Below are 16840 nucleotides of genomic sequence, written 5' to 3' on the forward strand. Positions count from 1 at the left end.
TTCCCCCTAATGACCTTCTCAAATCTTTTTTATTGTCAGTTGTGCTCCCTTAAATCCTGCCGGAAAGGAGGGTGAAGATTGAAGAAAAGCAGTCAAACCATCCCATCCTCTGGTGTTACAATGACAAGCTGATTGTATTGAGTTGTTGGTAATTCCTACGCTGGTTCAGTCCCTGCAGAAAACACTTTGTCACTGAAATGACAAACGGAAATGGTGCTGTTTGCCTTGCACCTCTTCACTCCTTGAACTGTGAAAGAAATAAAGAATTTCTATTCAGAATCTGGGCAGGAATTTGCTGTAGGATGATGGAGCTTCCTACAATAGCTTCTGTGCCTGGTTACGGAAGTCAAGTGGTTACTGAAGAGACTCGTCAGCCTCTTACTGGTGCCTGAATCATAGAATCAACCAGGTTGGAAAAGCTAATGTTAAGGCCTTTTCCAACTATTCTGTGTTTCTATGATCCTAAGTCCAACCTTCACAGCAGCACTGCCAGGGCCACCACTAAACCACGTCACTAAGGGCCTCGTTGGGAGACCTGAGCTGTCAGTGCAGAGAACAGCAACCCCTGCCCGGGCACCCGACAGCACGGGTCCGTCACCTTTGCGTCTCCCTCTAACAAGCAGGCCCTGCCATGGGAGCAGACAGAACTCGGAGTCTCAAAGCCTCCCTCTTTCACCCCTGCCTCAACCAGCCCGCACAGCGGCTGCGGGCGGCCCTGCGGCCCTCTCACTGGCACAGGCACCCAGACGGCTCCCAGCTGCTGCCTCAGGCCTTGCTCTGAAGCCGCATCGGGCTGCCCCGAGGTTCCGTGCCCGTGGCCTCGGCACAGCGGCTTCTCCTTCCCCTCTCTGACCCCGCGCCGCCGGCCCCGCCATTTATAGCCGCCTGTCACGTGAGCGCGGCGCCGCGGGGTGTTACCATGGTTACACGCGGGACTTGCGGAGCGGAGCGATGGCGGTGGGGTCCTCACGGGCCCGGGGAGGCCCAGCGGGGATTTCAGCGGTGAGGAGGGGATAAGGAGCCTGTGTGATGAGGGGGGAAGTGAGAGGGACACGTTGGGAGGCGTATGGTCAAGGCAGAGACCAAAAGGGTCTAAACCACTAAATAACCGACCCCATCCGGTGGGCCCAGAGGGGGATCGGTGGCTCCGGGCCTGTCCTGAGAGGCATCCACGTGGAAAACCATTCACTGGTAAAGCTGTGCCCACAGCAAAGCTCTTCAAGGGCTTAACTGAGCCTTCAGGGGGCTGGGTTACCCCTTCAGAAAGCACTCGCTGAGGACAATCACCTTGAGCCTTCTGGTGGTTTATTTATTGGACTTTATTGTGTCTGGTAGGGCTCCCATCGCCGCAGGCGCCAGTGCTGCCCCTTCAGGAACACCCAGATGTCCTGTTCAGATACCTAACAGTTGAGGGGAGACGAATACCGGCCCAGAACCACAAGTAAGCCCCTGTGAAACACTGTGACCTGCAGGACACTGTGCATCATCGGAAGGGTCTGCCATTTTAGCTGAGAAATGCTGCAAAGAGAAGGAAGTAAGTGATTATATTTTCCAGGCTTATTAATTCCCTTATGAATAGTAAAGAATTGCTGCATCTTCTTTCTGATCTCCCTTTCTCTCACAGCCTTGAAAGCTCAAGGAGAGGTCTGTGTTTGAGAATGGGAGAAAACGTTTCTGAGGTGGTTGCAAATTAACTCTTTCATATGAATGAAAAAAGGAGGGCAGGCATCTCCCATTTCATTTCCTCTGTTTGCGTCGAGATAAGTCCATCCTTCTCTTGTTACATCCTGCAACAATGGAAGTCCCAGTCTATAATTTCTTCTGTCATTCTGCTGGATAAGGAGGATGGAACCTGACGTGTCCTTGGCTCTTTGAGCAGGTTGATGAGGCAGAGTCACCCATGTAAAGTTAAGAGCAGCTCCAGCCTGTGTAAGTCCTTTTAGCAACCACCACCCAGAAGGACCTGAAAAAAGGGTGGGTCAGGGACAGCCCGTTGCACACACTTAAAGGTTAGTGCATAGTCAGTGCACACTGATGCTGGAGGCACAAGCTCCTGTTTAGGCTGTGCATCTCCACAGCATCTGGACTTGCAGGCGGTGACAAACAAGCACCATTGGGCTGGTGGCATTGACAGCCTTTGTGCTGTCTTCATTCTCTGCACACGTTGTTTGCCTGACTTACTCTGCTAATGCTGAAAAGAGTTCTGTTTTAAAAGGGGGAAGATGGGAATGAAAAGCATAGTGACATTGAGCCCTAACAGTGCCATTGAGTCCCTAACTCATTCCCCAGCTGTTTGCTCCAAGGCACTGGGGAGTTTCAAATAGCTGGAAGCAAGAGTGCAGAACAGTGGTATATACATTTTGTAAATGAGCTCTGAGCAATGTTCTTGTTTCAGGAACAGTGAAGTCAATAACGGCTTAGAATCTACCTCCATGTGCAGGTTGTTGTAATGGAATAGTAGTAAAAAAGTTCCTTGATTTTCACAAGTTCAAGTGGTAAAGAAGAGGGCACATATCTACTTTGCCTTCCTGTCACTTTTTGTAGCTGTTACTGTAACTTTTCTCAGAGAAGAGAAAGAAGGAGCAATGTTGGCCATCTCTGGGTAATGAAGAAAAACAAAAAGGGAGGAGAAGAGAGACGTGAAAGACTCTAACTTCGGTTCTCTTGGTATTTTTCAGGCTTAACAGTGCTGCAGTCAGTAGTAATAAACACATAAGTAAGTTGGTACCTGTTTCAGTGGCTTCCAGTTACAGACAGCTTTGCAAATCAAGGAATTGGTGAAGTCATTTGTTGTCTCTGCACCCCAGTTTCCTAGCCATGAAATGGGACTAAGTATTCTTACTACAGGTTGGGATTCGTGGAGTTGTAGGATTGTAAGGTATTTTGTTATCAAAAGCTCAGTCCCTCCCAGGGAACAGATATATTTTGAGCCTACCTAAAAGCAGATGGCAGGTAACATCTTCCATCAGATGCATGATGCTTTGTCATTGCTGTAGCTAACCCCATCACTGCCACCACTGAGTGTGTTTGACCAGGAGCAGCTGCAAGAGTCATGGAAATACTTGATCAGCCAGAGTAATTTCTACAGCAGCTATTGACTTCACCCCTATTGCCTTGTAAGGAACTTTTGACTGCTGACTTGAAGGTGCAGATGATGCCAGAGAGAATTGGAAGGAAGAAGATAGATAGTAAGTAGGAAAAGAAGAACCATCTGAGGAGATCAAGGCTAAAGAGAAATGCAGCTTGCTGCAATCATCAGGCAGAGCAAACGGTGATTGGTTCAAAGCAAGAAGAGCCGAGGCAAAAAAGACGGTACATATGCAGCTGCTTCAGTTCCAAGTGGTGTGCTCTGCACATGCTGCTGGAGCTCCAGCTTGTGTGACAGGACCATTCATCTGCAGGCAAAAGGGCTGTTATGTTATCTCCTCCAAGATGATCTTGTTTTCATTTTTGTCTTGCGTGTGTTGTCATCTCCTGCTTTGTAGTGCTACAGACTTGTCTTTGCTACAAGCATGAGGCTGCACTCTGCAGTGTGTGGTAATTAAGTCCTTTGAGGGTCATGCATATTTTAATTCTTACTTGTTTTATTGTCAAAAGCTTGCCCACATGAGATGCAGCCTTGCATTCCATGTGGGACTGAAATAAGGGTCAACACATTCCTTCAGACCCCAGAATATTAAACAGACATAAATTTGTTTTGAGCTTTGCACATTTGAGACGAGCATAAATCAAGATGTATAATGGTGAAAAAATGTCCTCCATATGTTGAGAAGTTGAACAGAGACACTAACTCTGAGTGACAAAAAGTGGTGGCTGCACCAGAAAATGATTAAATGATTTGTTTAGCATTTATGTAATGTATGAATGCACCTTGCCTGTGTTAAAGCACAGCAATGATTGGGTTTCCACCAGCAAGGGCTGTGAATTTTAGCTCTATTCCCTTTTGGGATTCTGAAGTTCTCAGGTTCCGCCTTACACAACAGCAAAGTCTAAATGCAGACCAGTTTTTCATCCATGAAATGGAAGTTAAATAAGGCTTGACCGAAGTAGACAAAACAAGAAGATACGTAGACTAACTGGAAACATCAAGATTTGAAAATTACCTGATAGGAAAAGGGAGGGAAGGGGGATCAAAGACATCCTAGGGAATGAAACATTCCTTCACAGCGCTTCCTGTTCTCTCTGTTATGCTAACCAAGGTAGGATTAGGTTTCAGCTGCCAAAAGAAATAACATTTGTAGATTTTTTTGGTCTGGGTAAGTGGGATAGAAAGATTTAAGACAGCTTTTTCCAAACTATTTGCTTTTTGTCAAGCAGTCAAGTCTAGTTATTGTTATTAATTTGTATTACAGAGCTACCAAACTGAGGCTGGATTTCCATTGTATTAGGTGCTGTGCAAATATCCAGTCAGAGACTGGTCTTACCTCAAAGGGCCCATAGTCTAAATAGACCAGACAGACAAAGGGCATTTTGCCCTAAGTTTATAGCTGCTTAGCAGCTGAGCTGGGAATTATCTCTCCTGAGTCATAGCCTGGTACCTCAGCCACTGGAGTTCACTTCTGGAGAACAGAGCTGTCATTAAAAGAAATGAGGCTGCCACCTTGTCTCCAAACACAAGATAATGATTGATGCAGCAACCCCAAGATTGATGTGAGTTTGCATAACTGACTCCTGTTGATGGCTGGGTGTGTGAGCTGGAGAAGCCTCACGCCTCCTCTCACCAACTCATTCCTCTGTGTAGTCCCTATGGTTTGCTTTCGGTTTGGTTTTCTGTCACGGGTTCATTTCATAGATGAGGTTCAGAAATGTGTTGGGTCTCTGTGCAGGGATGACCTTCCGCGGTACAACAGCATATTCAGATGGCCCAACTTCATCTTTAAGTGCTTGATTAATCTTCAAGTGCCTAAATGAGCAGCCTGAGCGTACTGTTGAGAAAAGTGACAGGCAGTAGCTAGTACACTTTCTGGAAGGTCCTGAGCTTCTGAGCAGGGACAGAGGCTGCACTCCACCCTCACCTTTTTCCAGGTATCTGCCCAGCAGGAACTGACACGTAATGCTGCCTGCTCTGTGGCTCAATAGAAAAGGAGGCTGCACTTCTGTGTAGGCTTGAAGTCTTTACCTTAACCTCATGCTAATGCAGAAACAAAAGACCTTCTGTAGGGGGAAAAAAAACCCTCTGAGTAAATAAAATAGAATGTAAGTATAAACTTGAACCTGTTTATTCTAAAACTGTGGGTAATTCCGATTCTAATCCTATGTGTAAATATTTGAAGTGCCATTGTGAAGGGCTTTTCTTACATGGGAGATTTCCTGCTGCTTGTTTTTTAAATCCCAGCCTACATGTGCACAGGTGAGTTCAGCTTTCTGCTGCGGGTGTCTGAGCTGCAGACAGGGAAGTGCCTGTGCGAGCAGCGCATTGGCTGTCACCCGTTTCTCAAGATGCCAGCAGTGAGCAAAGCAGACCCTCTGAGTTTGCTCACAAGAACAAACTGGAGTAAATGTTTAACTTGAGTCTTTGGAGTCTACAGCTTGTACCTTTCTTTATTATTAACCCAACTCCTGTTTTTCTTTACAGTTGCACAGTTGCTGGCACACAAGAAACAAAGGACCCTTGAAATAACTTCCTCATGGAGGCATGAGCAAAGGTAAAGTACCTTTTGTATTGTTTTCATACCTATACATGGGAAAGCAGTTGCACATTTCTGTGCTCTGCATTTCTGTTAGGGCAGAACAACCTGCAAAGCAAGCATTGTTTAATTGTGTCTTCTTAAAACTAAATCACTAGATACATCCAGCTGATTTCATTCTAGTTTGACACAAACTGAAAAAGTATCTCTGTACTTAGTGTAAGAGTGTGCACGGTGAATTTCTTCATTCACATACCGATAAACACACACAAACACACACAAACGCACACACATACACTGGTTTCCACTGCTTTTCCCCTAACACCAATAGCCTTAACTTTGTAACTATTGTTTTCCTCCTGATTGTTTTCTGTCCTGCTCAAGTCTGAAAAGGTCTGCCTCTTCTTCTCCCTGTGGAGAGGCGTGACTGCACTATGAAGATCTGAATTTACATCAGTCCTTTCACGAAGCTCACACAAACCAGCTGTGCCATTTGTTTTGCATTCAGCCTTCACCCTTGGTTGTTTTCTCTGCTCTTGGGTAAGCTGCGAGTTCTAGAAGCAAGCTTCGTGGTGGGGCAGGCACCCATCAACACAGTACAAATTAACAAGGACACTTGTCTGACGACTGTTTCAGTTACTATGCCAATACAGTGTGAATACTTGTTTTAACATAATGTTAAATATCTGTGTGTGCTTTGTGATGGTTCAAAATTGACTTGCAGGGAGAAGGATTCACTTACTCAAGTCTTTTTTGTATTTGCTGTGACATAAATTTACATGGAAAACAATATAATTAAACTTTAGCTAAAGCAATGTATCAAAGGCAATTCGGGTGAAGATCTAGAGTGGAAGATAAAACAAGTACTTACAGACTTTCAAAAAGTAGCTGTTCATTGTGGTGCATATTATATAAATATTATATATTATATATATATTACATAGGTTTAGAAACAATAATATTTTAATAGAAATGAGATTTACAAGCAAAGTAAAAGAAGAACCAAATTTTCCCTGTTTCCAGCTGCTCAGAATACCATTTTACTCCGTGAGTAGATCCTATAAGTCTGATGTGATGTCTATCTAAGCAGACAATGACTCAGCTCCAGTATGTTCTTTGGGCAGACCTCAGTGCCATCTCCTCTATGTACTTCTGTGGCTGTGCTGCCCTCTGAGGATGAGCGTGTCCAATATTGAGTGCCATTGGCAAGAAGATTTCTACAGGCACTGCAGCTACATTGTTTGTGTTTTGATTTATATTACAGCAGCATTTGCGATATGGTATGTGCTGCCTTCAGAGTAGAACAGTTCCTTTACGTTGTCCTAGAGCTCTATTGGCAATCAGAGTATTTGTCCTGCACATACTTAGGAATCTGTGAGCAAAGGCTTGCAGGTGCATTATGAAATATGAAAGTGGCATGATCACTAAGCGCTGTGAAAACACACCATCTTCATAGTTCCTGAAAAGGAACTATAAATAGCTGTTTTGGAGCAGTTCACACATCTCTGATTCTTGTAAGCCGATTAGATTAGGAAAAACGACTCTGCGATTCTGTGTTTTGATCCTATCCAGCTGTTTATTTAGCTCTAAAGATCATTGGCACCCCGAGCGAGGGATGATGATGATGTGGCTACTGGGTATTTCCAACCCATCTATCACTAACAGCTAGATTTGCCATTTCACTCCCACTGGAGAATACTGAAATGAATGGGAGTATTGGTGGTATGTATTGGAAGGATGTCAGAACACAGGCCCAAGTGACTATGGGAATCTGAATCATAAGATGGAAGAGGTAAATGAGGAGTGGCATGAATTTCAGGAGACTGACACCTTGGCTATGAAGTAAGTGGGAAGTTGGTTGTGAGCCTGTTTCTATAATGGCCAAATTCAGATTTTAGCAATTTGCTCAAAGATGAAGAGATAACCGAGCAAAGAAAACACAAACCTGTTCTCTAGGAGAATGGGAGAATTGGCAAGTTGATAAAGAACACTGTGTCTGCTCATAGGTGACCTAGGTCAGCAGAGGATGAATTTGCCTTCTCTTTTGTCAGTTTAATGTTTGTTAAAGGTCCCTGGATTTCTGTTTCCTGAGCATTTTTTTCCCAATCTGGCAATTCTACAAAGCATATGTTGGACTTTAAACGTATTTGCCTGGCTTGTTCTGGGTGCTACGAAATGCAAATACAGATGCTGGCATCAAAAGGGGATGGAGTGCTTTGAAGATGAAGGGCTTGACAAAGAGCCAAGGAGCCAATGGACCAGTGGGAACTGGAATTCTCGTAGGACACTATGGCTGTTGGTGAAAGCAAACACATCAGAAAGGAAACAGGGGAGCTCTTTATCGCTTTCTCTTGGCTAATTGCTTAGTCCCATAGAGCTGCTCAGCTGAAGTGGTTAATGAAAAAGTGGATAAGGAACTTACCTGAAGCTTTTCCAGATGAGAAGGTGGGAAATGAGAAGTGGCTAAATTCCATATTGCCTCTGTTAAAAGCAGGCAAGCTTCTTGTGCCTGAGTTCACTTTTGATTCTGCTGCTGTGACAGAGCCAGCAGCAAGAATCTCAGCCCAAGAGGACTTGAGCCTTGTAGGGGTTTAGGTCATTGGTTGGTTGGGTGTTAGTTTGGGGGTTTTGCTTGGTTGTTTTGTTAGGGTTTTTTTTAATGCAACACTAGAAGCCACTTCCAAAACATTCTAGTGATACTGAAGGGTAGGATAAGATAGGAGAGGATAGGAGATGGTAGGATAGGTTAGGATAAGATGATAGGATAAGATGATAGGCTAGGGTAGGTGGGGTACCACCTTATAGTGCTTCAGAGCCATACAAACAGAAAGCAGAAAACCACCATTTTCCAGCATCACTGCCCCATCCAGGCTCAGTGGCATTGTTCTAACAAAAAATTGATTAGACTTTCTGGGGGTAAAAAAGTACAAACCACTGACTGCTTTTTGTGCCTCACTCCAGCTCTGAATGTGCTTCTCTTCTCCTGTGTAACTCCACAGCAAAAAGCCTCACTGGCTGCAGCAGTGTGCAGTGTCAAGTGTTAAAATGCAGCGGTAAGCATAGAAATAACAGTAACACTATCCCATGATATAATCAGGGTTTCTTTTTCAGAATCTAATGATGTTAAAATAAATGGAATTATGTTGCTTTTCATTTTTTTTAAGCCAGTAAATTCCAAAAGAGGATTTGCCCCATTTCTACAATGTGCTTAAGGACTTAGAGCGCACGATCGACTGCGGGTTTATTAGGGGCATGAGGGGTTGGCATACGGCATTCTCTGCTTAAAGCTGCTTAGAGCCTTTTCATTCTGGTCAAGGAGGATGGCTTTTTCATCTTAATCATTATTTCTAAGGCCATATGGGGCCTAGCATTTCCCAGAGCTTTTTCTTATTGCATAGATACAGCGATGAACACTCTTTAAAGAGCAAGGAAGACTGGTGTTCCAGATAGGACCTAGAAAACGTGAACTGGAGAAAATACCACACAAACATCTTCAGTGGGAGGTTTTTCCTTCTTTTTATTGACATGGTCAGTGAGAATCCTTCCAGTGAGTTCAGTAGATGTTAGATCAAATCACAGTGTCTCTCTAACTCTCCCCCTCTGCTGGCAATTCAGTTCCTGCTGTGCTGCTGTAGCTGCACAGCAGCTCTGAGCTCTGCAAGAGTCTTTTAAGAAGTCGTATAGCAGCATTCCTCATTTGAGTCAAAGGTTGGAGAACAGGAGAAAACTCTGGGGTGGTGGAAGGCAGGACAAGTATTAGATGCTAGGGAAGGACAGGTAGATTCTGCAGTCTGGACAATGCTTTGTGCAGGAAGATCAGGTGGTTATATCTGAAATATTTATCCTTTATGTGTGCATGACATGAGAGTGGTTTGTGTGACAGCAATATTTTCCTACTCAGGTTTCTCAGCCCTTCTTCATTCTTAATCTGCTCTGCACGATTCTTTGCTTTGTTCTGCACAAAGGCATGCAAGTTGCCAAATGTCAATGTTGGACTCTATAGGAGGAAGAGAAATCCAGTCCTTCAGGTAAACTTTTCCTTCAGTGTTAGAAGTTCCCTCTCTCAGTAGCAGCAGCAGCATTTCTTTTCAGTGTTTCTTCTGGCCTGCTGTGAGTATATTTTAAATAGGTATCACAGAAAACTGGGGTCCTGGGGGGGGGATCCTGCTTTTGAACAGAAACCGAAAATTCTCTTGTCTTTAGTGGAAAAACTCTGGCCTGAAAATAAGTGGAACAAGTATTTGTGGTGTCATGGGAGGCTGTTAGATCCCCCTCAGTTCCAAAGACAGCTGCTTCCTCCTGAACCAACCTGAAGTGATGAACCAGTGCGCTGGGAGCTGGGTTTATTTAGGTGTTGGGCAGATCATTTTGTAATAGTGGAGTATGAAACAGTCTCAGACAAAAATGGAATGGCTAATGTTGATGGAGATGTATGTCTGAGACAAACAGAGCTCTAACCTTCATTAACCCAAAGGAGAGTTCTAGATAAATTGCCAGTGGGATCCACAGCATGCATGGGTGCTCAGTTTTCTTCTGGTGTAATTCTATGTGCAGAAATATTCTTTTGAGGAGAGTGCACAATGAATATTTTACTGAAAAATAGGTCTTAGATAATATTTTCTGTTAACTCAGAGAAAAAAAGACCCTTTTCTCTATATTCTTTTAGTGCTGATGAATGGTTCTCATGAGACATTCAGGAAAGGGTTTGCCGGTTTGGGGTTCAGGTACGTTTTCAATACTCAGGCACTTTTCCTTTGCCTTTTGTTCTTGGCTCAGATTCAGAAAACCCTCTCGGGTTAATTTGTTTTCCAGTACGAAACCGTATGGAACCTAAAGTGAGAGACAGGGATTTGCCTCTTCTCTTTCCGCTGCAGGATGAGGCAGTCGTGCCCGGTCGGAGCAGGCAGGGCACGGCAGACCCCGGCCTGCGAGTTGCTCTCCGGTGGGAGGGTTGAGTCTCAGCGGGATCAGCCGAGGGCTGCGGCAGGGCCCTCTCGTTACCCTCAGGGCGGGTGAGCGGAGCCCCGGATCTCGCCCTGGATTCGCTCTGTGCCGCCGCGCCGCGCCCGGGCGCAGGGACCCGCCCGCCGCCGGCCGTGGTGCTGAACGGATAGCGCCGCCCCGCCAGGCCCCGCCCCGGCCCCGCCCCGGCCCCGCCCCGGCGGGCGCGCCCCCTGCCCCGCGGGGCCGCTCCCGATGTGTCGGAGTCGTTTGTCCCGGAGGGAAGCGGTGTCCCAGGGCTACTGCAGCACTGCCTGGAAGCAAAGGTGCTCGGAACAGTGTGCCCGCCCCAGAGCTTGCTGCTGTGGGATCGCTGAATCATTCAGGTCGGAAAAGGCTCTGCCAAGCCCACCGCGGAACCACATCTCTGCATCCCGCATCTACACGTCTCTTAGACACCTCCAGGGATGGTGATTCCACCACTCCCGCAGGCAGCTTGTGCCACTGCTTGACAACCCTTTCAGTGAAGACATTTTTCCTAATATCCAACCTAAACGTGCCCTGGTGTAACTTCAGGCCGTTTCCTCTCATCCTGTCACTCGCTATTTGGGAAGACACTGACCCCCACCTCACTCCATCCTCCTTTCGGGTAGCTGTAGAGAGCAATAAAGTGCTCTGACAGCTGTAGAGGCTTCTTTTCTCCAGGCTAAACAACTCCAGTTCCCTCTGCTGCTTCTCACAGGATTTGTGCTCCAGACCCTTCATTAGCTTGATTGCTCTTCTCTGGATATGCTCTAGCACCTCAATGTCTATGGACAATGTCTGCTATGCTCCATGGAACTTAATTTCTCCTCCCCAGTAACAACTACTGAGATTTTAAGTATTACAGTAGTACTTAACACCCCCAGTAATGGTCAGTTGTGCTGTTTCACCAACACGGAGCAAAGAATTGGTCTCCAGCCTGAATTGCCAAAGCTTAATTAGGTATGACACACATTACTCCTTGTGCTAAAGTGCTGCAGGGGGATGTTGTGTGTTGTTAAACAGCTGCTGGATTCTGCCCGAGAGGGAAATCTATTTATGAGTTGTATTTTGGGTTGTAAAGTTTGCAACTGTGCTTTAGGAAACAGCAAAGCTATAGAACCGTGCTGAATTATTAAGACTGTTCAGTCACACAGAACAATAACCATAAAACAAGGGGTCAGACACAGGCTGGCCCCATGTGGGTGGTGCACAGGGACAGCAAGCACAGGTCATCTTGAGTGCAAGGGCTACTGCTGAGCAGCAATACCTAAGCAGGCAGAGACCATTAACAGTTACCCTCTGGCCTGTGGAACTGGCTGGATCCAGGCAGCTCAAAAATACTATAACCCCACTGGAGAGACTGTACTTATGCAATGGGAAGTTCTGGGTGAGATTTCCTGGCTCACTAAGTGGAAGTGCAAATGTTAGTGAAAATTGAGATTTCTTCTTCAAGTACTTTGGGAAAACAATGACCTCCTGACTCTCAGTAGCATCTTAAGAGCAAGGGGTTAGCTCAGCAGTTGGCAAGGCCTGGGCTATTTCTATTTATCAAGTATCCCATTTGAATTCCCCTGCCAAGAGCTGAATATTTAGGATTTCCATGGCAACATATTTCTGAACCCACATTACAGTCAGACTGACGCGTGTCACCTGATCCAGGGATGCAGGAGGTAGTGGCTGAATTTATTCAAGCAATCACATTCTCTTTTCCAAGGCTAATGCACATGAATACTGAGTTAGCAAACTGAATTGACAGGGATTCCATCTTAATGAACATGTATAATGTTCCAGCCCAGGAGAGTAGCATTTAATTGATGAGTGGGATTATATTTACATAGCAATTATAACAAAGTCAAGGTTGGCCTTACATGAAAGACTGTTTGTTGTAATATCTTGGTGTTTGGTTGTCCAGGAAAGCTGTTCCTTTATGGGCAAGAAAAACACATCAGACCAGATGTGCGCAGCTTTTACATGGGCTTCTTCTCATACTCTGCAAATACTCACTTCATGAAGCCAGCTCAGTAGTCACGTTGTGGTTGCCTTAGCTACACACATGAATTTACTCCATTATAACTTAGATGCTGCTTGTTTAAGTGCACAAGTATTAATAGTTATTCACTGCTATCCTCAAATGGCTGTTTGATGGCTAATGTAAAATGAATAAGAGCTCATTCTAAATCCCATATAAGTCAATGGGCACCTTTCTCCTCATTTCATTCAGAGCTGGAATTAGCTATCCCTGCTGCATTGCCCCCAGATATTAATTTTTTGTCCTCAAAACACCTTTGCAAGGTAAGGTAATGCTACTGACTCACAGTACTATGACCTTCACAGATGGAAAGCTGGGGCCAGAAAGGTCCCAGGATCATCCAATGTATACACAGGGGTCCTGACCCTCATCATCTCTTCAGCCTGGATTTCTTTCCATGGAAAGGTTAATGCCTGAGTTGTGCTCTAATACGGAGTTGGGTTGGGGGGTGGGGAAGCAGCTGGACCTTGAAGGTAGGAGGCAATTCCACTTCTTGTAGTTCTGTGTAGTCACAGACCAAAAGCTGTATTCACATGTCTTCTTATGGGGCCTAGCATGGGGTTAAGTTCTGCTGCTGGCTCTGGAAACAAGACAGTGGTGATGAACTCAAACTATCTATTACCTATGGCATAGCAAGGGGAAATATTCATGACAGCTGTGCTGAGTGATCAAAATACCAATAGGCACTGGGAGGAGGAAGAGCTGTACTCAGAAGTCCAGCGCAGGTGCCATACTCATCTTTCTTCATTGACTCATATGAGGAGCTGGATCCTGACATCCTTGAATTGCCAAATGGTCAGAAGTGATCGTCCTTCTCCGACAACAGGCAGAGTGGTTTAGGTCCATCTTTGTTACTACACTGGGAGGATATCCCCAGGTGGCTTGCCTAAGGACATAACCGTGCTAGAGACAGGGAAACAAACTGAGGTCTCTTGAGTCTTCTAGCACAAAAAGTTTTCTTTTCTTACTCTAAGCTTTCACTGCTCTCACTCTTATTGCCATGGAAATTGTCTCCTTAGCTCCTATTGGAATTGTCTGTTGACATCATTAGTTAAGCACATAATAGATAGCTGAACTGCTCTGATATTTATCTTCAGGTCAACAGCTATTAAGACTCCAGAAACGAATTGGAAAAAAAGCATAGACCTTTTATTAGTAGAACTTAATTTAACTGTATTTAAACTTCATTAAGGAGTAAAAAAAAATTACCTTTCTTAATGCACTCTTTCTTTATAAAGTATGAAATAAGGATATTAGATTAGTTTGATCCTGGTTCTTATTATGCACACACAGTAGATGAGAATGAAAAAATTCCCTCGTTCACTTAGATACTCTTGGATGTCAAATCAAAGACCAGGTGCTCCACAAGCCCATTTCCTTTCTTCAGTGTTTTATGTTTCCTAGCCCTGTAATTCCCCCCAGGAAACCAGGAGAAATCTTAATTTCTTACCTTCCCCCCCCCCCCCCCCCCCCCATTAAAGTAACAGCTCTGGTCATTTAAACAATCAAGCACATGTTCTTACACTGTCTGCACCTCATGCTATCCATAAATGGTGATGTGGTAAGAAAAACCATGGAGGAAAGGAAAGGAAATGACATTAACCTTTTCCATCTGATAAATAAGGGCTCTATTCAGCTGCAATAATCCACATCCTTCCCTAGAGATCCAGTTAATGTAATACCTAAGGGCTCAGTTAATTTAAAATTATTTCCACACTGGCCAGCTGATTTCTTGGTGAATTATTCAATCCCCAGCTTGGAATATTCTCCCTGTGCAGCCCTTGTAAAAGGGCTGGAGCCCTTCTGTAGCTCCCAATGACCTCTCAGATGTGCCAGAGGGTCTGTGACACTCACATGTGTGCCCTCTGATAACAGGAACTTCTGTGCTGGTTTTCAGGGGACCACGAGTCTGTAGGCGCTGGAGATAGCACACTCTATCCCATTTGCTGCTCTCCTCTGCAGGAGGCTTCTCACCTCCCTATCAAACTTTAAGCACCTGCAGTTTATAGGTAGTAAAAAGAGAGTTTGGGCCTTGAATGGCTGGAAATTTAGAGCAAGGAGCTCAGCTAGTTCAAAAAAGGCAGCCTGGATTATGTTGTTGCTGGGTTTGAGGTGATGGATGTGAATCAGTGACCACTACAGGGTTGCTTGAATGACCCACAGTCCCAAAGGCTAAAAGCTGAGAATTAAATCTGTGGGGTTTTTACTCCCTTTGCAATACAGAGGTGGCTGCAGGGCGATTGGTATCTGTTCAGTTTATACCTGCCCAAGAAGCTTGCAAAGACAAAGGGTTGTCTGTGTGCATCCATCCAGGCAGATGTTCTAAAAGCAGGAATGGGGAGCAAGGCTTAAAGAATCCAATTGCAAATCAATGGGAAACACAAGTCTACAACCAGTAGCAATATATGAAAATCCCAGATTTATATTAGTCACATTGATCTTTAGTTGATGGAAAGCCATGGGAATCTTCTCATTGGCATCAAGACATTTTAGATTGAGTGTTACATTAGGAAATATGTTCTTTCCTTCTTTTTTGCAAAGGGAGTGTAAGTAGTTGAGGGTAATAAACCCAAGTTGTCTGCAATTTTGCAACCTTTCTGATGCTGTAATAAGCTGTACTCTGAGGGTTCATTATTAGACTGTCTTGAAACTCGCTAGTGAAACAGGAAAAACAAGAAACCTGACCTCACTGTAGTGCTTAATTGAAGTGCATTTATTGACTGATTTTAAGCTCTTATAGCAACTCTGTTTGCTAAGAACTATGGGCTTGTGTGGACCTTACCTGCTGGGATAGACACAGCCACACAAAGACATGTCATACTCCAGGCCGGCGTCACGGGGTTGGCCTGGGGCTGAGCAGGAGGCCATAGCTGGAGGTTGGTACCTTCCCCCTTGCTGCAATGCTGCTGCTCAGCTTCCCTCCCCCTCCAAGAGCCCATGGGATCACCAGCCCCATTGGGGTCAATATGCCAGAGGTGAAGTAAGAGTGTTGTGCTGGGCATGTTTCTGTTCCTGTCTCTTTGGGGCTGGGGCTGGAAACAGGGGTCAGGAGAGATAATAAACCTCTTCAGACCTATCCTGCCTCTGTAAGGATTCTGCAAGTTGCAATTCTTCAGAAGGATCTGGATCTTCAGCCTCACAGTGCTTGGGGGGGGGGGGGGCACACTGAGAAGTCTGTTATACATCAGTGCCAAAGCAAGCTACAGCGGGATATCTCTGCTAGTAAATCTACCTTTGATACTGGAATGCCGGGACTGGCACGTACTTAATGCTAATACAGTCTTATCCCCATCCCATCTGTATTAGAAATCAGGGCAGAAACATAAAGACCATTACCATGCTGTAACCTTAAGAACAGTTTCTCACTTCATAGAGGCACTCAGCAGGCACTGGTGCATTCAGCCATGATTCATTAGCACTGAACCTCGGTGCTGGGCTTGGCCAGTTTTGTCTGGATTCAGTTAACTTGTTCCACTGGCAGGAAAGATTTCTGAGCATTTGTGTTATCTCTCTGGAAATCTTAAGTAGGAGCTGAACACGATTGAGAACAGTTGCCTGATAAAAGAGACAGAAAGAAAATACATTCTGTGGGAGACTGGGGAGGAAAGAAAGTCGGCCCTGGAATAGACAGACATGGCCCTCCCCTGGTGTGAGAGAAGAAGCTGAGATTGCAAGAAGTGAACTGGACATGATTGTATATGATATGAAACTGACTTTATGTTATACCCATTGAATTCACCTCTAATCTAGTTCACCGTAATGTTAAATTAAACTGGCTGGTTTATTCCAAAAGTTTGGGAACACTTACAGCCTTGTGGAGCTGGTGCTGATCAGCATCCTGAGCACTGCAATGCAGCCGTAGGGACACAGGTAAAGGAGTCTTTGTGACTTTATTGTTACAAACCAGCTGCGAATCTGTCCCAGAGGAGATATGGATTCTGCTTAAGGAGTCTGTGATGCAAATTTATGCAGATGACTGTCATTAGTCTGTATATATGTTTGAAACAGCGGGGTAAGGGAGAGAGTTACAGGCCATAGAAACTGCAGATTTGTGCCCACATACCATCTTAGGAAAAAGTATTAGAGCACAAAAGAGACTTGCTTCTCAATTCTTTTGGTAGATTGCAGGCAAGTGGGAGTATAGAAGCTATTCTGTCACCAGCCACCAACCTCTCAACTCCTCTTTCTTGGCATCTATTGGCAAGTATTTCTGCCCCTC

At 45.0% G+C, this 16840-nt stretch overlaps 1 protein-coding gene across 6 annotated transcripts in view; it reads left to right on the top strand.

Annotated features, from left to right (window-relative positions):
* The first annotated feature begins 1435 nt into the window (after positions 1-1435).
* Positions 1436-16840, top strand: part of KCNJ16 (potassium inwardly rectifying channel subfamily J member 16) — a 38597-nt gene continuing 23192 nt past the window's right edge. For 2 of the 6 annotated variants that reach the window (XM_065693685.1, XM_065693684.1), the window contains exons 1-2: positions 5092-5196; positions 5576-5645. The gene's annotated coding sequence lies outside the window, so the exon portion shown is untranslated. Of the gene's footprint in view, positions 1535-5091; positions 5197-5427; positions 5495-5575; positions 5646-7445; positions 7470-16840 lie in introns of those variants that run through there. The other 4 variants (XM_065693683.1, XM_065693681.1, XM_065693682.1 and 1 more) reach the window with 4 other exon arrangements.

Source organism: Lathamus discolor, chromosome 13, assembly GCF_037157495.1.
Source record: "Lathamus discolor isolate bLatDis1 chromosome 13, bLatDis1.hap1, whole genome shotgun sequence".
Classification (NCBI taxonomy): Eukaryota; Metazoa; Chordata; class Aves; order Psittaciformes; family Psittacidae; genus Lathamus; species Lathamus discolor.